General features: G+C 34.2%; 1 long non-coding RNA gene across 1 annotated transcript in view; it reads right to left on the bottom strand.

Moving 5' to 3' along the window:
• Window positions 1–1,577: 1,577 nt before the first annotated feature.
• The window catches only part of LOC141555265 (uncharacterized), a 110,857-nt gene continuing 84,688 nt past the window's right edge, over window positions 1,578–27,746 (bottom strand). The window contains exon 3 of the long non-coding RNA XR_012486134.1: window positions 1,578–1,792. This is a non-coding gene — a long non-coding RNA (uncharacterized LOC141555265). The remainder of the gene's footprint in view (window positions 1,793–27,746) is intronic.

Here is a 27,746-nt window from a genome sequence, read left to right as displayed (position 1 = left end):
GTTATTATAGAAGGCTATAAAACTGTGCATACTCTTTGACCCAACAGTACCATTACTGCGTTTGTATCCCAAGGAAATCAAACAAAATGTTATTTTCTTAGGAATGGACAAATGAATCTGCTACTAAACACAGTGGAATTCTATTTTGTTTGTTTGTTTAGCAGTTATTGAAATTTTCTATCATTTTGTCAAATCAATTTTGATGTTGGTAAGTGTTCTGACTCACATGAATAAAACATTGTTGTACACCAAATCCCTGGAAACACCCCATTCTTTTTCTGCTCCACTGTTGCAAATATGTTGACTCAGCTTTCCATCCAAATGATCATCTAACAGTTTATGATTGTAGAAGTGCTCTTATCTATTGACATTAGAACTTCTGTTAGTCCTCTTGCCTTGGGGCTGTCATTTGGTGAGGATAAGGCTGATTTTTCTAGTACTGTGTGACACACCCATCTCAAAATGTCATAAACTCTGCCATGAGGATTCAATCATTAAATTTATTGCATCTAGATAAATGAAAGAAACTATTGATGTTAGAAGAAGATCATGAAATGAGCAAGTCTTCAGTAGTAAGCAATTGGTGATTTTTTGTTTTTGTTTTTGTTTTTTGTTTTTTTTTCCTGATTCTTTTTCTCCAAAGGACATTCTGCCATATCTGATAATCTGGGCCTTCTTTCTTATAAGTGGTGATCATACTGTCATGAGCCTGTATTAACTTCTTTTGGGAGATAAATAAGTTGGATTGATAAACAAGTTAATTGACTAGATTAGTTTTGATTGAACAACCTATCCCAGTTTCACAGCACTACCCAATCAGTGTTGTTACTTCAGAAGTAGAGGTGTATCACTTCTGACTTTGGTAAGCTGGCCTTTCACTCAAAGGTGCTGTTTGGATGTAATACCTATTTAGTTATCTTGTAGCTAGAGCTTTTCATCTTTCCCCTCTATGAATTTTGTATTGTCTATAAACATGTGAACATCAGTATACCAAAAGTAAGTGTTATCAATTTTGCAAAAGTTTTTGTATGTGTGTGTGAGTGTGTGTGTGTGTGTGTGTGTGTGTGTGTGTGTGTGTGTGTCAGTGTCAGGTTAGGATCCCTGCCTGCTGCAGTAAGCAATCAAAGGTTTAGTTAGGTGATGCAGATGATTTTTAAGGCATCTTTTCTAATCCTTTCATCATGTCAGAAGGTGAGTTAGTATGGGTCTTAAAAAAGCCCGCTTATGGATGATTTTAGAGAGGCTTGGAAAGACTTACATGAACTGATGCTAAGTGAAATAAGTAGAACCAGGAGATCGTTGTACATGGAAACAACAAGATTATATGATGATCAATTCTGATGAACGGGACTCTTATCAAACCAGACCAGTTCTAATGATCTTGCAATGAAAAGAAGTAACTATATCCAGAGAGAGAACTTTGGGAACTGACTGTGGATCACAACATAACATTTTAACTCTTTTTGTTGTTTGCTTGCATTTTATTTTTTTCAATTTTTTTGATTTGATTTTTTTTTTAGAAAGATAATTATATAAATATGCACGCACATATTAGATTTAACATATATTTTGCCATGTTTAGCATATATTGGATTAGATGCCATCTAGGACAGGGGGTGGGAGGAAGGAGAGGAAAAATTGGAACACAAAGTTTTAAAAGGATCAGTGTTGAAAAATTATCCATGCATAATATGTTGAAGGACTTCTGGCCAAGATGGTGGAGAGGAGGCACACAGCTGCTTGAGCTCCACATATTCTCTCAGAATCTTCATGACAGGCCTTGGAATTAATGCTTGATCAGAAAAAAAAAAAAAAAAAAAAAAACCCACAAATAATTACCAACAGAAGACATCCTTAAAATTCACCAGAAAAGGTCTGTTTTTGCTTGGGGGAGGGGATGAACAGACTGGGCACACGCTGAGGGCAAGCAGCAAGAACTAGGCAGGCAACTCACACTGCTCAGACCTGAGGGGGGGAGGTGTGCAATCTCTGCTGTTTCTGTGTAATGACCTTTACCCCAATGTGGATATTCCATCTTGGCAGCAAGCCAGGATCAGCAGAGAAGGTGTAAACACCAGAGGTAAAGAATAAAAACCTGGAAAGCTAGTGTCTCTCAGGACATGGCCACTCCCACACCCACCAAAAGTGACTCAGCAAGTTGTTAGAGCCTCAGAGTCTCGGAGTGCAGACAGAGTGAACAGCCATCACTGTCCTGCTAGTGCCTTACTGCTGTCTCCTGCAGTCTGTAGAGGAAGCCAGGTCACACCATCCAGCCCCATCCTCCCCAGAAACAAACCAATTTTTTCTCTTGTCAGTTGTTTTCATTGATTCTGCTCTGACAAAATGAACAAAACATTTAAAAGGGCTCTAACCATTGACAACTTCTGTATGGAGAGAGAGCAGACTTCAAACCTTGAGGAGACTAAAAACTGACTGTCTCCAGAGGACTCCCCTAAGAGGGAGATGATCGGTTCCTCAATACACAAGACTGTCATAGAGGAAATCAAAAAGGCTCTCACAAGAGAGCTAGAAGAGAAATGGGAAAAGGCAAGGAAAGCTTGGTAAGAGAGTCTGGAGAAGTCATCCCAGGAATTTAAAGACAGAGTGGATAAAGAAATCAAATCATTGAGAAATAAAATTAGTGAGTTGGAAAAAGAAAACAGCTTTCTAAAAAATAAAATTGATGAAATGGGAAAAAAAATTCCATAGAAGAAAAAAACTAACTTAAAAACTCAATTGGAAAATTACAAAAACATATAAAAAAAGTGAGTGAAGAAAATACATCACTGAAAATCAGAATCGAACAAGTAGAATTGAATGACTCAAGGAGAAACCAAGAAGTAGTCAAGCAAAACCATAAAAATGAAACAATGGAAAAGAATGTCAAGTACCTTATTGGGAAGACAACAGACTTGGAAAACAGATCCAGGAGAGGCAATTTGAGAATAATCGGACTCCCCGAAAAATTTGAGGAAAAAAAGAGCCTGGACACTATTTTCCAAAAAATTATCAAACAGACCTGCCCAAATGTTTTAGAAACAGAGGGTAAAATAAACATTGAAAAACTTCATTGATCACCTATTGAAAGGGACCCTAAAGTCAAAATGCCAAGAAATATAGTGGTCCAGTTCAAGAACCATCAGAGGAAGGAAAAAATATTGGAAGCTGCTAGAAAAAATCAATTCAAATATGGAGGAGCCATAATAAGGATAACCCAGGATTTAGCAGCATCCACATTAAAGGAGTGAAGAGCCTGAAATATTATATTCTGAAAGGCTAAGGAAATTGGTATGCATCCAATAATAACTTACCTAGCAAAAATGAGCATTGCTTTTCAGGGACGAAAATGGACATTTTAAAAAATAAATAAATTTCTTCTATTCTTGATGAAAAAACAAGATCTACACAAAACATTTGATTTTCAAATACAGAACTCAAGAGATTTATAAAAAGGTAAAAAGAAATCTTGAGAACTATATTTCTGCCATAAAGATATATAAAGAACACATGTATACTTTGTCCTAGAAACTAGAGTTGAAAAGGAAATTATATCATAAAAAAGGGTAAAGTAGGGGTACTATATTTCATGAAGAGGCAAAGGTAACCTATTATATCTGAGAGAAAGAAAGGAGGGGGATGAACATAGTGTGTATCAATAGACATATTTGATTTATGATGAAACTTCTTCTACTTCATTGAAAAGTGGGAGGAAAAAATTAAAAGGGAAGGAGTAAGCTAAGGGGAAGGGAATACAGAAATTGTGAGAAAAAGGGGTAAAATAGGGGGAGGAACTTTAAGGTAGGGGAGAGATACTAAAAAGGGAGGGCTGTGAGAAGCAAGTGGTGCTCACAAGTTTAATGTGGGGAAAGGGGGAAGGGGGAAGGAAAGCAGAAAAGCATAAGCAGGGGTTAACAGGATGACAAGCAATATAGAATTAGTCATTTTAACCATAAATGTGAATGGGGTAAACTCCCCCATAAAGAGGAAGCAGTTAGCAGACTGGATTTAAAGCCAGAAGCCTACAATATGTTGCTTACAGGAAACACACCTGAAACAGGGTGATACAAATAGAATAAAGGTAAAAGGTTGGAGCAGAATCTATTATGCTTCAGGTGAAGCCAAAAAAGCAGGGGTAGTCATTCTTATCTCAAATCAAGCAAAAGCAAAAATTGATCTAATTAAAAGAGATAAGAAAGGGCATTATATCCTGCTAAAGGGTAGCATCAATAAAGGGACCAACAACATACATAAACCTCAGATGCATTTCAGTAATTTTATAATCTGCAAACTGGCATTTTAAGAGAAAGGAGGAAAGGAAAGTAAGTAACTAGAAATCATGACACAAAATAATTTATTCAAAGTGGAAAAGAAAACACATAGGGAAAATACTGTTGTTTTCGTTCCATAGAGAATCAGTCTTATATTTATTCTTTGTGTTTCTAGAAGGCAGAATTAGAATCATTCATTAGAAATTGCAACAAAGAAGAATTTAACTAAAAATAAAGGAGCATTTCCTAAATTTTAGAGCAGTACAGAAATTATATTGGCTCTTATGAGATAGTGATACCAGAGGTTTTAGAGGGGAGGCTGAATGACCATCATTCAAAGTTATACCAAAGGAGACATAGGATTCATGGCCAAGTTGGTCTCTTTTAGAATGATTCTGTGCTTTTCAAAAACATATCTTTCATCTGCTGCCCATAATATGATAGAATGGGTTCGTTATTAGGTCAGCTACATTAGCAGTTGAAATCTAATTTGATTGCTAATAAACTCATACTGATTTCATACATAAGCAACTCTAACAAAAACATGAAAAACTGTGTAACATAAATTGAACTTATCTATTCCTGTTTTCATAGAACACTCCATAATGTTGCTTTGCTTCAACACCACTTTGCTAGGCTGATAAGAGAATCATTAAGAAAAATGTCAGTATTGATCTATCACTTCTAAATGGAAAAAAAAAAAGGTAGCAAACTTCAGAAAACAATTTGACAAAAGGAAATTAAAAAATGTATACTTAAGATGCATAGCACATTTAGAATGCTGGCCCAGAGGTTAGTTTGGTTTTTTAATGATACAATTCTATATCTGTCATAACATTTTTAAGAGAAGGTAATTTGTGGCAGATATGGATTTTTGACTGTTTATTTTTTCTTAGAAAAATGAACTTTTCTAATTGGATTTAATTCTTCCTTCACTTTCCATCTTTTCAGTAAATGATAGTCATTTTGATAAGAATTTGTGGTCTCTATCATTTAGTACTCTCAAATCTTTCTGCTGGTAGTAGAGTTCATAAACAACAATTGCCAGTGCCAGATTCAAGGGTGTGATTATTCATTCCCAGAATATGACTCCATATTTCATGTGATAATATGTGTGGTTAGTATCTTGTCCTTTATATTCCTCTTTTTCCTACTAGTAATTTCTTTCCTAATTTACTTTTCCTCTTGGAACAATAAGTAAAAGTAGTACAGAGCATAATAGTCATTTACTTCACCAAAGGAAAAACTATGATTGGTGGTTGTAACATATATTTAATGTTATATATATTTATACTGTTATCTTACATAATAGTCCCAAGTGTTTTGAAGTGAACAAAGGAAATTGAAGATTTGGTGGACATTAAGAATATTTAAAAATTATCCCTAAAAATAAAGGCTTCAGTTACAAACACATTGAATTTATCTGTTTGATATTTTGCAAACTACTGTTTTCAAGGTGAGTGGATAGATCCTATTGACACATTTAGCAAAACTTGGCAAAACTTACTGAGGATACTCTTTGTGAAAGTTTTTTCTATTTTTTTCTACTTGGTAAACTTCCCAATGATTTGACAATTATTAAGTTTGATTTAGAGTCATAGTGTCAAACTCAAGTTGAAATGGAACTCAATTCCCCAAAAATGAAGATCCCTTGTAGGTTAAATATTGACTTAAGAAACCACATATTAATACTATGTATGTTTCATTGTATTTTAATTATTTTGCTAAATAGTTCTTAGTTTACATTTTAATCTGGTCTTGCTCTCAAGAATGCTATGGATTGTATTATAGCTGTGTATTTGATGTTTTAGATCGATAATATTGGGTACTGAATTTAGGTTAGGAATAAATTGGTCCAGATTCCCTATGATCCTATGCGAAGTCACTTAATTGGTCTGTGCTTTAGGGAGTTGGACTTATGGTTTCTAACAGTTTTCAGATCTAAAACTATTCCACTCACCTAGGTTCCCTATGTGCCCTTGTATGAGCAGAAACTGAGTGGGGTCCATAGTGATTCAACCCTTCTAAATTTGAGGTACAGGGGCAGCTGAGAAGTTGCTATCTAACTAAATATCACACCAATGAATCAAGGTAAAGAATACTCAAACAAGCAGAGCTTGTAGTATTTGACATGAAAAATAGTTTCTAAAATAGAAACAAAGTAAAAATCAGTAATAAAGTCTGCTAAATGAAGATTAAGGTTCAAATTTTAAAGTTTCAAGGATTCACAAGGAGCCCATGGCAGAGCAATCTCAAATTGTCTCACTTGACTGGTTCATGGGATGATTTAAGTTTTAAATTCTGTCATATGAGGGTAAGATATGTCATCCAATATCATCTGAATTTCCTTCATCTGAAGAGAAAATGGAAGCAAATATCTTATTAACTACACTAATATCAAATAGTTTATGTAGACACAGCTAGACTGATCTCTTCATACTTTTTTTTAGAGAGGAATGGGACTGGGAAATGATTGAATGAACCTCTTCATTGTACTGTAGACTATATCTAACAAAACTTTCTTTTATGTTTTGCTATATAGACATGCAATGAGATATTGAGTCAGAGACTTTGTGTAACAAATTTTGATGTCTATTCTGTTTTGCTTTAATCTAATTTTTCATTTTAGGAGATCAATAAAAAGAAACAATTCTAATCATGATGCATGAATTTAATTTTATTTTGTTTCAGACTTGTAATTTCAACTTCTATCAGGGAAGACTTATAACTGTTCTACAATTTATAATCTTAAAGAATTTCCTAGGATACTAAAAGATGAAGTAACATAATCCATATATGTAGAAGGATAGCTTTCAATGTAGATCTTTCTAACATAATGGTTGACTAGGGAATAGGAGAGAGTATAATTTAAGGGAATCTTAATTTTCTGTGTCTCATATACATCTAAATAAATCTCAAAAATATTTCAAACTTCAATTCAACATTTAAGTGCACCGTTTTCAATGGCAGTTTTTAGACAGAAGAAATTTCATCCCTGTTAAATAAATTGTCTCCACCTCTTTTTTTTCCCCAAACAATGTCAGGAAAATTATAATATTTTCTTGATTTTTGTACAATTCCCATTAGCATTAATGACACTGTAATTTCTCATGTGGATAGTCAGGCTGATAAAATATCTCTATATCAGTAAGTACTTTATTTGAAGGCCATTTTTTCTTAAAGTGCTTCCATCTTAAAAGAACAAAAAACCACATTTGGGTAAATTTTGACAGAAATTGTTCAAGAATTCCTGAGCTCAGATGTTTTTTAGGATATCTCCAGAGCCAGTATTAGTGTTTTTGATGACAGGCTTATGCCAAATAAAAGAGATTATAATTATTTACACATGGCCATCTGGGACAGATTTCTAGCTGGAGTTTCTTGTGAAAGGAACAAATGCCTATCAAGATTTCATCTCAAAGGAAAAAATAATTGCAATTTTATAAAAGTATTTTTCTTCCGATTTCTCTTTTAGCAGAGAAATAAAACTTCAGAAATCATTGCCATGTGAGCATGAGAAATAAGATCTTTAATTTAGGACCTGATATTAAAGGCTATTGACCTAAGAAGAAAACATGCTCTTTCTTTATTTTTTTAAATTATAGCTTTTTATTAACAGGACATATGCATGGGTAATTTTTCAACATTGACCCTTGCAATCACTTCTGTTCCAACTTTTCCCTTTCTTCGCTACCCCTTCCTCTAGATGGCAGGCAGTCTCAAACATGTTAAACATGTTAAAGTATATCCTAGATACAATATATGTGTACATATTTATACAGTTCTCTTGTTTCACAAGAAAAATCAGATTTAGAAGTAAAAAATAACCTGGAAAGAAAAACAAAAATGCAAGCAGTCCACACTTATTTCCCAGAGTTCTTTTGCTGGGTGTAGCTGATCAATTGGACCTGAATTGGATCCTCTTATTGCCAAAGATAGCCACTTCCATCAGAATTGATCCTCATATAGTATTGCTATTGAAGTGTATAAAGATCTCCTGGTTCTGTTCATTTCACTTAGGATCAGTTCATGTAAGTCTCTCCAATCCTCTCTGTATTCATCCTGCTGGTCATTTCTTACAGAATAATAATATTCCATAACATTCATATATCATAATTTACTCATCCATTCTTCAGTTGATGAGCATCCATTCAATTTCCAAATTCTAGACACTATGAAAAGGGCTGACACAAATATTTTTTGCATATACAAGTCCCTTTCTTTTTTTAAATATCTGTTTGGGATAAAAGCCCAGTAGAAAAACTGCTGGATCAAAGGGTATGCACAGTTTGATAGCTTTTTGATCATGGTTCCAAATTTTCTCCAGAACAGTTGGATCCATTCACAAATCCACCAAAAATGCATCAGTGTTCCAGTTTTCCCCACATCCCCTCCAGCAATTGTCATTGTCTTTTCCTGTCATCTTAGCCAATCTGACAGGTGGGTAGAGGTATCTCAGAGTTGTCTTAATTTGCATTTCTCTGATTAATAATTATTTGGAACACTTTTTCTTATGAGTAGAAATAGTTTCAATTTCATCATCTGAAAATTGTTCATATCCTTTGAACATTTATCAATTGGAGAGTGGCTTGATTTCTTACAAATTAGAGTCAATTTGCTATATTTTTTGGAAATGAGGCCCTTATCAGAACCTTTAACTGCAAAAATACTTTCCCAGTTTATTGTTTCCCTTTTAATCTTGTCTGCATTGGTTTTGTTTGTACAAAAGATTTTGAACTTGATATAATCAAAAATTTTTATTTTGTGATTAATGATAACATCTAGTTCTTCTTTGGTCACAAATTCCTTCCTCCTCCACAGGTCTGAGAGGTAAACTATGCTATATTCTTCTACTTTATTTATAATCTCATGTTTTATGCCTAAATTTTGAACCCACTTTGATCTTATCTTGGTGTATGGTGTAAGGTGTGGGTCTATGCTTAGTATCTGCCATACTAATTTCCAGTTTTTGTCAAATAGTGAATTCTTATCCCAAAACTAGATTGCTATAGTTATTGACTATTTTGTCCTCTGAACCTAACCTATTCCACTGCTCAGCTAGTCTATTTTTTGTCAATACTAAATGGTTAGTTTCATGGGGTGGAAATCCTGTTTAACCCAGCTCAGAGAGACTCTGGGAAATTTGTTGAGAAGGTCTTAATCATAGCAAAGCAGAATCTAAAACCCTCAGTTCTGGCTCAGTAGAGGAGTAAATAAATGGGGAAGTTTCCAGGTCTAGCTCAAAAGTCAAACTGGGAAACCAGGCTGTTTCATGAAAAGAGTAGGAAAGTTATCCCCTACAAGCACTAGGCATCCCTGTGCACAAAGCCAATGCTTAGAGCTAATAAACAGGAAACTTGAGACAACAATCTTTAACAATCCTTTAACCCAGCAGAAGTAATAATAAAAGTAAAAAAGAGAGAAAGAGAGAGAGAGAGAGAGAGAGAGAGAGAGAGAGATAATACCAAAAGAAAAGGAAAGAAAATGAGCAAAAAACAGAAAAGAACCTTGGCCATAGAAAGCTATTACAGTGACAAGGCAAGACAAAACACAAACTCACACTAGAACAGAATATTCATAGAGGAAATCTCAAACAGTAATATGAATTAAGTTGAAACCCAAAGAGTCTTTTTGGAAGTGATCAAAAAAGACTTTACAGACAAAAATTAGGTAGAAAAAGAAATGAGAAAGGAAATGAGAGGTGTACATGAGAGACTTAACAGCTTGGAAAAGTAAGGGGAAAAATTCTCTGACAAAAACAATGCCTCAAAAAGTAGAATTAACCAAATGGAAAAAGAGATACTAAAGCTAATGGAAGAAAATCACACATTAAAAACAAGAAGAACACAAATGGAAGATTATAATTCTACGAGACAGCAAGAATCAATCAAACAAACTAGAAAGAATGAAAAAATATAAGAAAATGTGAAATACCTCATTGGAAAAACATTTGACTTGGAAAATAGATCGAGAAGAGATAATTTTAAAAGTATTGATCTAACTGAATGACATGCCAAAGAAAAAAGTCAGGATAGCATTCTTCAAGAGATCATTAAGGAAAACTTCCCCAATATTCTACAAACACAGGGAGAAATACTCATTGAAAGAATTCATAGATCACAATCAGAAAGAGAGCCCACAAGAAAAACTCCAAGGAATATTGTTGCAAAACTCCAGCACTACAATTTCAGTGAAAAAATACTGCAAACTACAAGGCAAAAACAATACAAATATCAAGGAGAAAAAGTCAGTATTATCCAGTATCTAGCAGCTTCTAAAATAAAGAGTCAGAGGATCTGGAATACCACATTCCAGAAGGCAAAGGACCTGGGATTACAACCAAGAATTGACTATCCAGCAAGACTCAACACCATCTTTCAGGGAAGGAGATGGATTTTCATAGAAGTGAATTTAATTTCCATTGAAAAATCAAGAACTAAACAGAAAATTTATTCTACAAGCAGTACTAAAGAGAAGCATAGAAAAGTAAATAGGGTGCCCAAAAAGTTATCAAACTGTACATTCCCTTTGACCCAGCATTGCTGTTATTGGGATTATATCCCAAAGAAATACTAAAGAACTGAAAGGGACCTGTATGTGCCAAAATGTTCGTGGCAGCTCTTTTTGTTGTAGCTAGAAACTGGAAGTTGAATGGATGTCCATCAATTGGAGAATGGTTGGGTAAATTGTGGTATATGAAGGTTATGGAATATTATTGCTCTGTAAGAAATGACCAGCAGGAGGAATACAGAGAGGCTTGGAGAGACTTCAATCTACTGTTGCTGAGTGAAATGAGCAGAACCAGAAGATCACTATACACTTCAACAACAATACTGTATGAGGATGTATTCTGATGGAAGTGGAAATCTTCAACATAAAGCAGATCCAACTCACTTTCAGTTGATCAATGATGGACAGAAATAACTACACCCAGAGAAGGAACACTGGGAAGTGAATGTAAATTGTTAGCACAACTGTCTATCTACCCAGGTTACGTATACCTTCGGAATCTAATACTTAATGTGCAACAAGAAAATGGTATTTACACACATATATTGTATCTAGGTTATATTGTAACACATGTAAAATGTATAGGATTACCTGTCATCCGGGGGAGGGAGTGGAGGGAGGGAGGGGATAATTTGGAAAAATGAATAAAAAATTTAAAAAAAAAAAGAAAAGAAAAGTAAATAGGGGAAACATATATATATATATATATATATATATATATATATATATATATATATATATATATATATATATACATATATATACATATATAATGTAAAAGTTAAATATATGAGGAAATAATTGTAACTCTTGAGAACTGTATCTGTCATTGGGGCAGACAGAGGGGTTCATCACATGAAATGAGATTTGGATTGTAAATTGACTTTAATGTGACTAAAGAATCAAAGAAAAAGACATTAAGATGTACTGGAAAAAAGGAGGAAAGTAGAGATATAATGAGATAATTAGTCAAATGGAAAGGTGTAAAAGAGAAGGGAGGAATATAATTATTGTCTGAAGCTTGATCTTATCAGTTTTGCCTTTAAGAGAGAATATCTTAATTATTCAGTTTGGCAAAAAATGTTCCTAACCCTAAAAAGAAATAGAAGGAAAAAAGGGGGAAAGAAAAGAGAGAATATAAGGAAGAGCAGAAAAACTAGGAAAATGTTAATAGAAGTGGGGAAGGGATATAAAAATGAAGGTAATGGGTGAAGTGCAATAAAGGAAAAGACTACTAAGAGAAGAGGGAACAGCTGTAAAAAATAAGGTTGTCAGTGGAGTGGGTGAAAAAACAACAACATTAAATCCATTCATAGTTATATGAAAAAATTCCACACATCCTTATTTTTTTATTTATAATTTTTTCACAGTATATATGCATGAGTAATTTTTAAATAATATTATCCCTTGTATTCATTTTTCCAAATTATCCCCTCCCTCCCTCTACTCCCTCCCCTTAATGACAAGCAATCCCATACATTTTACATATGTTACAATATAACCTACATAAAATATATGTGAGTAAATACCATTTTCTTGTTGCACATTAAGTATTAGATTCCGAAGGTATAAGTAACCTGGGTAGATAGACACATGCTAACAATTTACATTCACTTCCCAGTGTTCCTTCTCTGGGTGTAGTTATTACTGTCGATCATTGATCAACTGGAAGTGAGTTGTATCTTCTTTATGTTGAAGATATCCACTTCCATCAGAATACATCTTCATACAACACTGAAGTGTACAGCGATCTTCTGGTTCTATTCATTTCACTCAGCATCAGTTGATGTAAGTCTCTCCAAACCTCTCTGTATTCGTCCGGCTGATCATTTCTAACAGAGCAATAATATTTCATAACCTTCATATACCATAATTTACCCAATCATTCTCCAATTGATGGACACCCATTCATCTTCCAGTTTCTAGCTACTACAAAAAGAGCTCCCACAAACATTTTGGCACATACAGGTCCCTTTCTGCTCTTTAGTATTTCTTTGGGATATAAGCGCAATAGCAGCAATGCTGGATCAAAGGGTATGCACAGTTTGACAGCTTTTTGGGCATAGATCCAAATTGCTCTCCAGAATAGTTGGATTCTTCAAAAACTCAATCAACAATGTATCAGTGTCCCAGTTTTCCCACATCCCCTCCAACATTCATCATTATTTGTTCCTGTCATCTTAGTCAATCTGACAGGTGTGTAGCGGCATCTCAGAGTTGTCTTAATTTGCATTTCTCTGATCAGTAGTGATTTGGAACACTCTTTCATATGAGTAGAAATAATTTCAATTTCATCATCTGAGAATTGTCTGTTCATATCCCTTGACCATTTATCAATTGGAGAATGGTTTGGCTTCCTATAAATCAGGGACAGTTCTCTATATATTTTGGAAATGAGACCTTTGTCAGAACCTTTACTTTTAAAAATATTTTCCCAATTTGTTACTTCCCTTCTAATCTTGTTTGCATTAGTATTGTTTGTACAGAAACTTTTTAGTTTGATGTAATCAAAATCTTCTATTTTTTGATCAATAATGATCTCTAGTTCTCCTCTGGTCATAAATTCCTTCCTCCTCCACAGGTCTGAGAGGTAGACTATTCTCTGTTCCTCTAATCTATTTATGATCTCATTCTTTATGCCTAAATCATGGACCCATTTTGATCTTATCTTGGTATATGGTGTTCAGTGTGGATCCATATCTAATTTCTGCCATACTAATTTCCAGTTTTCCCAACAGTTTTTAACGAATAATGAATTTTTATCCCTAATGTTGGTATCTTTCGGTTTGTCAAAGACTAGATTGCTACAGATGTACCCTTTTTTGTCCTTTGTATCTAATCTGTTCCACTGATCGACCGGTCTATTTCTGAGCCAATACCAAATGGTTTTGGTGACTGCTGCTATATAATATAGCTTTAGATCAGGTACACTTGGACCACCTTCCTCTGACTTTTTTTTCATAGTTCACTTGCAATTCTCAACCTTTTATTGTTCCATATGAATTTTGTTGTTATTTTTTCTAGGTCATTAAAATAGTTTCTTGGAAGTCTGATTGGTATAGCACTAAATAAATAGATTAGTTTGGGGAGTATTGTCATCTTTATTATATTCGCTTAGGCTACCCAAGAGCACTGAATATCTTTCCAATTATTTAAATCTGACTTTATTTTTGTGGCAAGTGTTTTGTAATTTTTCTCATATAATTCCTGACTATTCTTTGGTAGATGGATTCACAAATACTTTATACTCTCAACATTTGTTTGGAATGGAATTTCTCTTTGTATCTCTTGCTGTTGCATTTTGTTGGTGACATATAAGAATGCTGAGGATTTATATGGATTTATTTTGTATCCTGCCACTTTGCTAAAATTCTGAATTATTTCTAATAGCTTGTTAGCAGAGTCTTTGGGGTTCTCTAAGTATACCATCATGTCATCTGCAAAGCTTGATAGTTTAATTTCCTCATTTCCTACACAAATTCCTTGAATCTCTTTCTTGGCTCTTATTGCCAAGGCGAACGTTTCTAGTACTATATAGGAATAGTAATGGTGATAGTGGGCAACCTTGTTTCACTCCTGATCTTACTGGGAAAGGTTGCAGTTTATTTCTATTGCATATTATGCTTACTAAAGGTCTTAAATATATGCTCCTGATTATTCTAAGGAATAGTTCATTTATTCCTATACTCTCAAGCGTTTTTAGTAGGAATGGATGTTGGATTTTGTCAAATGCTTTTTCTGCGTCTATTGAGATGATCATATGGTTTTTATTAATTTGATTATTAATATGGTCAATTATACTAATAGTTTTCCTAATATTAAACCAGTCCTGCATTCCTGGTATAAATCCTACTTGATCATAGTATATTATCTTGGGGATGATTTTCTAAAGTGTTTTTGCTAATATCTTATTTAAGATTTTAGCATCAATATTCATTAAGGAAATTGGTGTATAATTTTCTTTCTCAGTTTTGGATCGACCTGATTTAGGTATCAGTACCATGTATATGTCATAATAGGAGTTTGATAGGACTCCTCATCCCCTATTTTTTTTTTCTTTTCTTTTTTTTTTATTCATTTTTCCAAATTATCCCCTCCCTCCCTCTACTCCCTCCCCCCGATGACAGGTAATCGCATATATTTTACATGTGTTACAATATAATCTAGATACAATATATGTGTGTAAATACCATTTTCTTGTTGCACATTAAGTATTAGATTCCGAAGGTATAAGTAACCTGGGTAGATAGTAGTGCTAACAATTTACATTCACTTCCCAGTGTTCCTTCTCTGGGTGTAGTTATTTCTGTTCATCATTGATCAACTGAAAGTGAGTTGGATCTGCTTTATGTTGAAGATTTCCACTTCCATCAGAATACATCCTCATACAGTATTGTTGTTGAAGTGTACAGTGATCTTCTGGTTCTGCTCATTTCACTCAGCAACAGTAGATTGAAGTCTCTCCAAGCCTCTCTGTATTCCTCCTGCTGGTCATTTCTTACAGAGCAATAATATTCCATAACCTTCATATACCACAATTTACCCAACCATTCTCCAATTGATGGACATCCATCCAACTTCCAGTTTCGAGCTACAACAAAAAGAGCTGCCACAAACATTTTGGCACATTCAGGTCCCTTTCAGCTCTTTAGTTTGAAAACTTTTTGGGCATAGTTCCAAATTGTTCTCCAGAATGGCTGGATTCTTTCACAACTCCACCATCAATGTATCAGTGTCCCAGTTTTCCCACATCCCCTCCAACATTCATCATTATTTGTTCCTGTCATCTTAGTCAATCTGACAGGTGTGTAGCGGCATCTCAGAGTTGTCTTAATTTGCATTTCTCTGATCAGTAGTGATTTGGAACACTCTTTCATATGAGTAGAAATAATTTCAATTTCATCATCTGAGAATTGTCTGTTCATATCCCTTGACCATTTATCAATTGGAGAATGGTTTGGCTTCCTATAAATCAGGGACAGTTCTCTATATATTTTGGAAATGAGACCTTTGTCAGAACCTTTACTTTTAAAAATATTTTCCCAATTTGTTACTTCCCTTCTAATCTTGTTTGCATTAGTATTGTTTGTACAGAGACTTTTTAGTTTGATGTAATCAAAATCTTCTATTTTGTGATCAATAATGATCTCTAGTTCTCCTCTGGTCATAAATTCCTTCCTCCTCCACAGGTCTGAGAGGTAGACTATTCTCTGTTCCTCTAATCTATTTATGATCTCATTCTTTATGCCTAAATCATGGACCCATTTTGATCTTATCTTGGTATATGGTGTTCAGTGTGGATCCATATCTAATTTCTGCCATACTAATTTCCAGTTTTCCCAACAGTTTTTAACGAATAATGAATTTTTATCCCTAATGTTGGTATCTTTCGGTTTGTCAAAGACTAGATTGCTACAGATGTACCCTTTTTTGTCCTTTGTATCTAATCTGTTCCACTGATCGACCGGTCTATTTCTGAGCCAATACCAAATGGTTTTGGTGACTGCTGCTATATAATGTAGCTTTAGATCAGGTACACTTGGACCACCTTCCTCTGACTTTTTTTTTCATTAGTTCACTTGCAATTCTCAACCTTTTATTGTTCCATATGAATTTTGTTGTTATTTTTTCTAGGTCATTAAAATAGTTTCTTGGAAGTCTGATTGGTATAGCACTAAATAAATAGATTAGTTTGGGGAGTATTGTCATCTTTATTATATTCGCTTAGGCTACCCAAGAGCACTGAATATCTTTCCAATTATTTAAATCTGACTTTATTTTTGTGGCAAGTGTTTTGTAATTTTTCTCATATAATTCCTGACTATTCTTTGGTAGATGGATTCACAAATACTTTATACTCTCAACATTTGTTTGGAATGGAATTTCTCTTTGTATCTCTTGCTGTTGCATTTTGTTGGTGACATATAAGAATGCTGAGGATTTATATGGATTTATTTTGTATCCTGCCACTTTGCTAAAATTCTGAATTATTTCTAATAGCTTGTTAGCAGAGTCTTTGGGGTTCTCTAAGTATACCATCATGTCATCTGCAAAGCTTGATAGTTTAATTTCCTCATTTCCTACACAAATTCCTTGAATCCCTTTCTTGGCTCTTATTGCCGAGGCGAGCATTTCTAGTACTATATTGAATAGTAATGGTGATAATGGGCAACCTTGTTTCACTCCTGATCTTACTGGGAAAGGTTGCAGTTTATTTCTATTGCATATTATGCTTACTGAAGGTCTTAAATATATGCTACTGATTATTCTAAGGAATAATCCATTTATTCCTATACTCTCAAGAGATTTTAGTAGGAATGGATGTTAGATTTTGTCAGATGCTTTTTCTGCATGTATTGAGATGATCATATGGTTTTTATTAATTTGATTATTAATATGGTCAATTATATTAATAGTTTTCCTAATATTAAACCAGCCCTGCATTACTGGTATGAATCCTACTTGATCATAGTGTATTATCCTGGGGATGATTTTCTGAAATCTTTTTGCTAATATCTTATTTAAGATTTTAGCATCAATATTCATTAAGGAAATTGGTGTATAATTTTCTTTCTCAGTTTTCGATCGACCTGGTTTAGGTATCAGTACCATGTCTGTGTCATAAAAGGAGTTTGGTAGGACTCCTTCATCCCCTATTTTTTCAAATAGTTTATATAGCATTGCATCCCCTATTTTTTCAAATAATTTATCTAGCAGTGGGGCTAATTGTTCTTTAAATGTTTGGTAGAATTCACATGTGAATCCATCTGGTCCTGGGGATTTTTTCCTAGGGAGTTGATTAATAGCTTATTCTATTTCTTTTTCTGAAATGGGACTATTTAAGCAATTTGTCTCCTCCTCTGTTAGTCTAGGAAGCCTATATTTTTGGAGAAAGTCATCCATTTCACCTAAGTTATCAAATTTATTGGCTTAAAGTTGGGCAAAGTAATTCTTTATTATTTCTCTAATTTCCTCTTCATTGGTGGAAAATCCCCCTTTTCATTTGTAAGACTAACAATTTGATTTTCCTCTTTCTTTTTTCTGATCAGATTTACCAAAGATTTATCTATTTTATTGGCTTTTTCTTAAAACCAACTCTTGGTTTTATTTATTAATTCAATAGTTTTTTTACTTTCAATATTATTGATTTCTCCTTTTAATTTTTGTATTTCAAGTTTAATTTTTGGTTGGGGGTTTTTAATTTGGTCTTTTTCTAGCTTTTTAAGTTGTAGGCCCAATTCGTTAATCTCTCTTTCTCTGTTTTGTTCTAATAAGCCTCTAAAGATATAAAATTTCCCCTTATTCCCGCTTTAGCTGCATCCCACAGATTTTGGTGTGATGTCTCATCATTGTCATTATCTTGGGTGAAATTATTAATTGTTTCTATAATTTGCTGTTTCACCCAGTCATTCTTTAAGATGAGATTATTCAGTTTCCAATTACTTTTTGGTCTATTTACCCCTAACTTCTTACTGAATATAGCTTTTATTGCATTGTGATCTGAGAAGAAGGCATTTATTATTTGTGCCTTCCTACATTTAATTTTGAGATCCTTATGTCCTAATATATGGTCAATTTTTGTATAGGATCCATGAACTGCTAACAAGAAAGCATATTCCTTTCTATTGCCATTCAGTTTTCTCCAAAGGTCTATAATACCTAGTTTTTCTAATGTTCTATTTACTTTTTTAATTTCTTTCTTATTTGTTTTGTGGTTTGATTTATTTAAATCTGAGAGTACAAGGTTGAGATCTTCCACTATTATAGTTTTACTGTCTATTTCTTCTTGCAGTTTTCTTAACTTTTCCTTTAGAAAGTTAGATGCTATACCACTTGGTGCATATATGTTTAGTATTTATATGGCTTCATTTTTTATGCTACCTTTTAGCAGGATATAGTTTCCTTCCTTTTTTTCTTTTAATTAGATCAGTTTCTGCTTTTGCTTGATCTGAGATAAGGATGCTTTTTTGGCTTCACCTGAAGCATAATAGATTCTGCTCCAACCTTTTACCTTTACTCTGTATGCATTTCCCTGATTTAAGTGTGATTACTTTAAACAACATATTGTAGGGTTCTGCTTTTTGATCCAGTCTGCTATCCATCTCTGTTTGATGGGAACGTTCATCCCATTCACATTTATAGTTAAAATTACTAATTCTGTATTTCCTGCCATCAAATTATCCCCAGATTATGCTTTTTCCCTTGACCCCCCTGAACACCTTCCCCTGTGTGAGCCTCTTGTAACGCGCAGCCCTCCCTTTTTTTAGTATCCCTCCTTCCAAGTCCCTTCCGTTATTCCCCTTTTCCTTTTCCCTTTTCCTCTCCTTTTCTTCATTGACAGGTTTTAGTTCTTTTTGTATATGCCCAATTTAGTTTTTAAATGAATTATTTTGCTCTATTGAAATTTTTTCTATTTTCCTAATTTTTTTAAGAGAATTATTGTCTTTTTCCAATTCAGAAATCCTACTTTCTTGAGAATTGTTAACCTTTTCTAATTCACAAATTTTGTTTCCCTGCATCTCCTGTGAATTCTTTATTTTTTCCAACTCAAATTTCAGAGCACTGTTATTCTCTATCATAGCTCCTCTTTCCTTTCCCCATTTTTCTTCAAACTCTCTTAATTTTTTAATAGTCTCTTCTAGGAGAGAGTTATGTGATGGGGGGCAGGTATAGTTCCCCTTTAGGCTGTTATCTGCTGACTCTCTGCTATTAACTTCCTTGGGGTTGGATACACGCTCTTTCTCTGTGTAGAAGGAATCAATGGTCCTTCTTTTTTGCTTTTTACTCATATTTAAAAAATCTGTTGAGTCTGTCCTTGGGGTAGGAAATTATTTATTTATTTCTTTACCACTTCCTCCCAGCCTGGATGGATGCAGTGGCTTCTGTGCTTGAGCTAAGAGAGAGAGCTCTGGGAGAGAGTTCCCCTCCACCTTCCTGGAAGTGTCTAGGAGGTGATTAGTACGGCTGTGCTTTGAGGGTGCTGTGTGTCCTAGAGACTTCCCTGAGGTTTAAGACCAAACAGTAAAGGCGACACAAAGCCCAGCCAATGTGTCCCATGGGGCGTGGATGTCAGTAGCTGATGTGAAAAGCCCTGCACTCAAACTGGAAGTGTCTGCCCAGAAACCATGGTCCCTATTTCAGAGGTTCTGCTTCTCTGGGACTTCCTTGGCTGAGTTCCACAGCCTACAGCAGAGCCAGGCACTATGTGTTGCCTTGGGCTATGTCCCTGCTTTTCAAGCTCTTAAGGTGAAGCCCCAGACAGCAGACGGTGGCTTCACTGCTGTGCTGAGATCTGTTAGGTCACTTTGGGATTGGGGTGATTCTAGGATCTGGCTTTATATTTTAAAGTGGCTTGATTTCTCTTCTCAACTGCTGTTTTATAAGCAGAGAAGAGCTAACAGCCTGTGCCAGATTCTTCTGTCTCAGTGGCTTCTCTGATCCCAGAGTTCTCCCCAGCGTCAGCACAATGGGCCAGCACCCATCCGTCTGTGCTGGCCTCTTTTTTTTTCCTCCCCTGGGAACCGACCTTTTCTGTTGAAACTCCAGATTCTCTTCAGCTGGTAAGTCATGCTTCCAGTCCCTGTGGTTTCTATCAGTCCAGCGCTATTTTTGAGGCTGATTTAATTAATTGGTATTGAGGGAAGAAGGGAGCTCACAAAATCGAGTATATCTTCTCTGCCATCTTGGCCCCGCCTCAACACACATCATTATTAATGAAAGAAATGCAAATTAAAATAATTCTGAAGTACCACCTCACACCTCTCAGATTGGCTAACTTGACTGGAAAATGTAATGATAAATGTTTGATGGGATTTTGGGAAACTTGGACACCAATGCATTGTTGGTGGAGCTGTGAAATGATTGAACCATTCTGGAGAGGAATTTGAAACTATGCCCATAGGGTTATATAAAATTATATAAAACTGTGCATATCCTTTAGCCCAACATTCCATTCCTAGATCTATATTAAAGGGAATTATAAAGGAGGGAAAAAGACCCATCTGAGCAAAACTATTTGTAGCAGTTCTTTTTGTGGTAGCAACTAATTGGAAAATGAGTAGATGTTCATCAATTGAGGAATGGCTGAACAAGTTGTAGTATATGAACATAATGTGATAGCATTGTTATATAACAAATGATGAACAAAGTGATTTTAGAAAGGTGTGGAAAGTTTTACATGAACCAATGCTGAGTGAAACAAGCAGAACCAGTAATACATTCTACAAAATAATAGCAAGAATGTGCAATGGTCTACTATGAAAGACTTGGTTCTTCTCAATGTTTCAGTAATCCAAAGCAATCCCAATAGACTTTGGTCAGAAAATGTCATCTGCATCCATAAAAAAACTAAGAAGACTGAATGCAAATTAACTCATGCTCTGTTCACTTCTTGTTTTCTTTTTCTGCTTTCTAATTTCTTCCATGGTTTTTATCTTTTGCTCTAATTTTTCTCTCCCAACATGAATCATAAAGCAATATGTATTAACAATAAATTTACTAAAAATTTGAAAAATTCAAAAACCAAGGGAAATGTACTAAGTGATGGCATACATAAAGTAAGAACAAAGAAAACTATACAAACATATAAATATAGTTTAGATAAAGAAGCTACATCACTATGGTGGAACATTTAGATCAATGCATTGCTAAAATTAAAAGATAAGTTTCTTGTTTCTATCATTAGCTAATAACCTTGGTGATACCTCTACCACTTCTAAGCTTACATTCAAAAAAAAAATAAAAGTGCAAAAAGAATGTACAAAAATATTTATGACCCCTTTTTTTGTATTGTAAAAATACTGCAAAACAAAGGGATAGCTATCTAATAAAAAAGAACCTGAATAACAGGCAATCTTCCTAGATGTGCTGATTTTGTGCAGTTCAATTAGTTTATTTTAATCTCAATTTCTGTATCTATTAAATGGGGGTAATAATGCCTAGATCTCATTCATGAGTCTTTCAAGACCCAATAAAGTCAATGAATAAAATACAAATAATAGAGTTTAAAGATACTTAAAAGTAAAATATAATTTGGAGGTCACAGAGCACAGAAAGAAGAATAATGAAAGATCTTGTATTCATGTCATATCAGGATCTGATGAAGGAATTCGGCATATTTAATTTAGAGTAAAGTAGATTAAGGATGGACATGATAACTATTCAATTATTAAAGGGTTATATACTGTGAAGAGCATATAGATGTGCTATTGGCCCCATTGCTCAATATTAAGACCAGTAGGTAGAAAATGCAGGTACAAATTTTAGCTTGAAGCGAGAAAAAACAATTAATCATAGTGAAAATTACTAACTTGGGAATTAGTGGGTTCTGCCTATTTGGAAGCATTCGATAGAAATTGCATAATCATGTGTCAGGAAGATGTGTTTGTGGGGGGTTGGAAGGTGAGAGACAGACTTGGTAACCAGAGAGGTTTCATTTAAGTCTGAAATTATGGGATTTCTGTGATTTTCATAAAAGAGTATCAAACTGGGAATCAGGACATTTTGGGTAGAATCCCAGATCTGCTACTTACTTCTCATGTGGGAAAATAGTACAGTATAATGACTAGAATACTGTACTTGTAGTTGCCCAGAGTTCAAACTCTGTCCCTGATATATACTAGGTAAATGACCATGGTCAAGTTATTTAATTTCATTCAGTTTCAGTATGATCATCTATAAAATCAGGATAATAGATAATAGACACAGTGTTCAAAAAAGCATGAGATTACTGGGGGCACATATTGAGTTAATAAAACTCTAGAAATTATCTCTTCTTTTTGATCCAGAGTTGTTATTTTTCATCTCTGATGGGAAGAATTCGTAGGAAATGACCTCTAAGAACTATTTTTCCACTCATCATTCAATTATTCTTATAACTAAAAAGGAAAAAAAAATCTTTGACTAATAATAGATGAGTATTTGAAATTCTACCATATCGTTTTGCTAGGCTGCTTCTAGCACATGAGAACTCCATTTGTCATTTTTACAGTATGGAATGTTTTTTAGGAAAAAAAGCAGTCTACCTTTATATTCTCCCTGAAACTGACAATCTGGCTGTCTTTCCAGTATAATTTTACCTATTTCTATTGTGCTATGTTAAGAAGAAAAATAGGAACTTTGAATAGACACACATTTCATATCAGGGTTCAACAAAACACATGCTTTCTGGATGTTTGTTTGCCCTTTTAACTTTACATACCATTACAACTACTTGATCAAGTTATCATGAAATCTACTTTGTCCTTATTTGATTTTAAGATTATTACCTGTTTAGACGAAGTGAAGAAATAAATCATCTCCATTTTTACACAATGTGTTGACACATTGATTTTGTATTCCCTTTAAAACTTTCAAGAAAATAGTTTCAAAATATGACAGAAAATGGATAGAAATTGAAGATTCACACAAGTTGGAATAAGACATTGCTTTGTGAATCATTGGAAGAATTTTGTGAACAAAAGTTTTCATAAACTGCCTAAAATTTAATTTCTTTAGTTTCTTTTTTTGTATGTTATGATTTAGAAACATTATAATTATATCTCTCTATCATCTATCAATCAACTATGTAGATATATATCCACATCCTTTTGTAACTTGATATTGGTTTTTTTTTTATGTTTTAGTAGTTTATAAACCACTATTTGGAATTAGAATAATTTTCTTTCAGTCTCTGTGAAGTCTGAGTTAGCACTCTGGATACCTTAGAATCAGCCAGAGTCAGGATAAGCAAAAGTCCTTGGTCTTTATTCTTGGTCTTTAGGGGTAGAAGTGAATTGAATGGACCCAAGATGTCCACAATTTTCCTTCTCTTTGTCTACCCCCATAAGTGACTCTGACTAGTCTTACTCACTCCCTTGTCCCTCCTACAATTTTCTGTATACACCAAACAATTGAGCCAGCACAGAATTGTGGGAAGGGCCATTTTCCAAACATATTCTAATAGAGTACTGTCCAATAAGTAATTAGCCTTAAGTGCTCAGTTGTCCAACTGTACCTACTCAGAGTTTTAGTTCTTTACAAGTCTCCATTCATTCAGTATGCTTTCTGAATTCACCAAACCCCAAGCCCTTCAAAAAGAATTGCCTGAGAAAAGGTTGTACTTTAAATAATTTAAGAAGGAAAAAATAGATAAACTATTATGGGTATAATAAATGATTAACATTCAGATACTTCTACATTAATATTTAAAAGAAAATGTGTCATAATGGTACATAGAATGTAAACTTTATTGAATATTTAAAACATGAAGCACAAATCATTCAGATTACCTTTCCATATAAATATCCAACAGAGTTACAGGAACAGAGAAATGATAGGTCTGTACAAATAATGTAATTATCTTTTTTGTTGTTGCTCTTTTTGCCCTTTACTCCTTTCATGAGCTTCACTTTGCTGTTCTAGAAGATTTCTTTTGGCAACACTTAGCTGTTATATTTTGCATACATTTGTGACAATTTTTCTTTGTATCTAGTATAAAATTGCAATTAGATTTAACAATACAACAAACAATATTTAACAATAATGTTTATATTTTGTGCATATGTGTGTTAAGATCCTCAGGAAATGATAGATTGAAGGAAAAAAGACAAAGAGGACAAAAGAAGGAAGGAAGGAAGAATTTATTTTTAAAAAATGACTATTAAACACAGTGCTAAGGACTTTACAAATATTTCATTTAATCCTTGGAAGTCATTAGACTAGATAGATCATATCTAGCATTTTACAGCTCTGGAAATTGAGACTTAATGACTTCCCCAGGAACACACAGCTAATAAATTTCTGTACATGATTTGAACTTAGAACTTTCTGAGTAAAGGCTTAGAGCTCTATTTACTGTATCACTTAATTTCCTTTCATAGATGAAAAAAAGAAAGGAAGGAAGAATGAAGAAAAGAAAAGTAAGTGTTTCATATGTCTACAAATTGATGCACCTGTGCATATATGTTTAAACAAATATATATATATATATATATATATATATATATATATATATATATATATATATATATATATATATATATATATATATATTATACATGTTATATAAGTAGCAGTTAGGAAAGGCAAGATGAAAGACTTGTGGAACCTAAATCTATTTGGTGTTTATAACAGTGATCTTTCCACATTTCTAGTAAAGCCTTTAAAAGTAAATTCTATACTTTCTTCATCTTTGTATGAGTGTTTATCAATTTGTATCAAACCATGATTCTAAATAAATATACAATAAATATTTGTTGAATTTTTAACTGAATTATTGAGTTTTAATAATTCATGAAAATTATTTTTATCTTTAGTAACAAACAGTGCTCATATTTTAGGAAGTATAATATTTACAATTGATCCTATTTTAAAAGATTATTTCTAGTATACTTATAGCCATCATATTTTAGGTAGTTTAACTCCCATAGCCAAGCTATGTGTTTTGTTGCTAAGGATGTTTTTATGAGATAGTTATATGTCAGGCAAAAAAGGTATGAAACACTTCAAACCAAGATGGCAGTGTGGAGGCAGACAGCTGCTTGAGCTCTGTGTTTTCTCTCAGGACTTACTTCATGACAAGCTTTGGAGTTAATGCTTGACTGGAAAAGAAACCCACAAATAATCACCAATAGAAGACATCCTTGAAATTCACCAGAGAAGGTCTGTGTTTGCTTTGGGGAGGGGATGAACAGATTGGGTGCAGACTGAGGACAGAAAGCCAGAGCAAAACAGGCAGCTCACACTGCAGACCAGAGAGGGGAGGGGTACAATCTCTTCTAGTTCTGTGAAAAGACTTTTACCCCAGTGTGGATCTTCCATCTTGGCAGCAAGCCAGGAGCAACAGAGAAGGTGTAATCACCAGAGGTGAAGAATAAAACCCCAGAAAGCTAGAGTCTCTCAGAACCAGCCACGCCCACCCTCACCCAGAGTGACTCAGCACGATTGTAGAGCCTCAGAGTCTCAGAGCACAGCACAGCCATCAATGTCCTATTAGTGCTTGGCTGCTGTTTCCCTCAGTCTGTAGAGGAGGCTCTGTAACACCATCCAGCCCCATCCCCCACCCCCAAACAGACCAATTGTTTTTCTTGTCAATTTGTTTTCTTTGATTCTGCTCTGACAAAATGAACAAAAAAATTCAAAAGGGTTCTAACCATTGACAGCTTCTATATGGAGAGAATGCAGACTTCAAATACTGAGGACACTAAAAGCAGATTGTCCCCAGAGGAATAACCTAAGGGGGATATGAGCTGCTCCTCAATACAAAAGAATCTCATAGAGGAAATCAAAAAGGATCTCAAAAGAGAGCTAGAAGAGAAATGGGAAAAGGAAAGGGAAGCTTAGCAAGAGAGTCTGGAGAACTCATCCAGAGTGGATAAAGAGATCAAATCATTGAGAAATAAAATGAGTGAATTAAAAAAGGTAAACAACTCCAAGGAAAACAGGATTAGTGAGATGGAAAAAAGAAAACAGCTCTCTAAAAAATAAAATGGATGAAATGGAAAAAAATTCCCTAGAAGAAAAAAAAAACTCACTTAAAAACTCAATTGGACAATTACAAAAAGATATAAAAAATTGAGTGAAGACAATACATCATTGAAAATTAGACTTGAACAAGTAGAAATGAATGATTCAAGGAGAAACAAAGAAGTAGTCAAGCAAAATCAGAAAAATGAAACAATTGAAAAGAATGTCAAGTACCTTGTTTGAAAGAAAACAAACCTGGAAAACAAATCCAGGAGAGGCAATTTGAGGATAATTGGACACCCTGAAAAATGTGAGGAAAAAAAAGAGCCTGGACACTATTTTCCAGGAAATTATCAAAAAGAACTGCCCAGATGTTTTGGAAACAGAGGGTAAAATAGACATTGAAAAAATTCATCAATCACCTACTGAAAGGGACCCTAAAATCAAAAAATCAAGAAATATAGTGGCCAAGTTCAAGGACCATCAGATAAAGGAAAAAATATTGGAAGCTGCTAGAAAAAAGCAATTCAGATATAGAGGAGCCACAATAAGGATAACCTAGGATCTAGCAGCGTCCACATTAAAGGAATGAAGGACCTGAAACATGATATTCTGACAGGCTAAGGAACTTGGTATGCAGCCAAGAAAAGCTTACCCAGCAAAAATAAACATCTATTTTCAGGGAAGAAGATGGACATTTAATGAAATAAATGAAATCTATCTATTCATGATGAAAAAACCAAACCTACACAAAATGTTTGATCTTCAAATACAGAACTCAAGAGATTTCTAAAAAGGTAAAAACAAATCTTGAGAACTATATTTCTGCCATAAAGATTTGTAAAGAACAGAGGTATAATTTGTCCTAGAAACTAGAGGTAGAAAGGAAATTATATCATAAAAAAGTATAAAGTGGTGGTACTACATCTCATGAAGAGGCAAAGGTCACCTATTATATCTGAGAGAAAGAAAGGAGGGAGATGAACATAGTGTGTATCAATAGACATATTCGATTTATGGTGAAACTTCTTCGACTTCATTGAAAAGTGAGAGGGAAGCAATAAGCTAAGGGGAAGGGAATACCGAAATTGTGAGGAAAAGGGGTAAAATAAGGGGAGGAATTTTAAGGTGTGGGAGGGATACTAAAAAGGGAGGGCTGTGAAAATCAAGTGGTGTTCACAAGCTTAATACTTGGTAGATGGGTAAGAGGGAAGGAAAGGAGAAAAAACATAAGCAGGAATTAACAGGATGGCAAGCAATATAGAATTAGTCATTCTAACCATAAATGTGAATGGGGTAAACTCCCTCATAAATAGGAAGCAGTTAGCAGACTGGATTAAAAGTCAGAATCCTACTATATGTGGTTTACAGGAAACACACATGAAACAGGGTGATACATTCAAACTAAAAGTAAAAGGGTGGAACATAATCTACTATGCATCAGGTAAAGCCCAAAAAAGCAGGGGTAGCCATCCTCATCTCAGATCAGGCAAAAACAAAAATTGATCTAATTAAAAGAGATAA

Source organism: Sminthopsis crassicaudata, chromosome 1, assembly GCF_048593235.1.
Source record: "Sminthopsis crassicaudata isolate SCR6 chromosome 1, ASM4859323v1, whole genome shotgun sequence".
NCBI classification, from domain to species: domain Eukaryota; kingdom Metazoa; phylum Chordata; class Mammalia; order Dasyuromorphia; family Dasyuridae; genus Sminthopsis; species Sminthopsis crassicaudata.
This window is presented reverse-complemented; position numbering and strand designations above follow the sequence as displayed.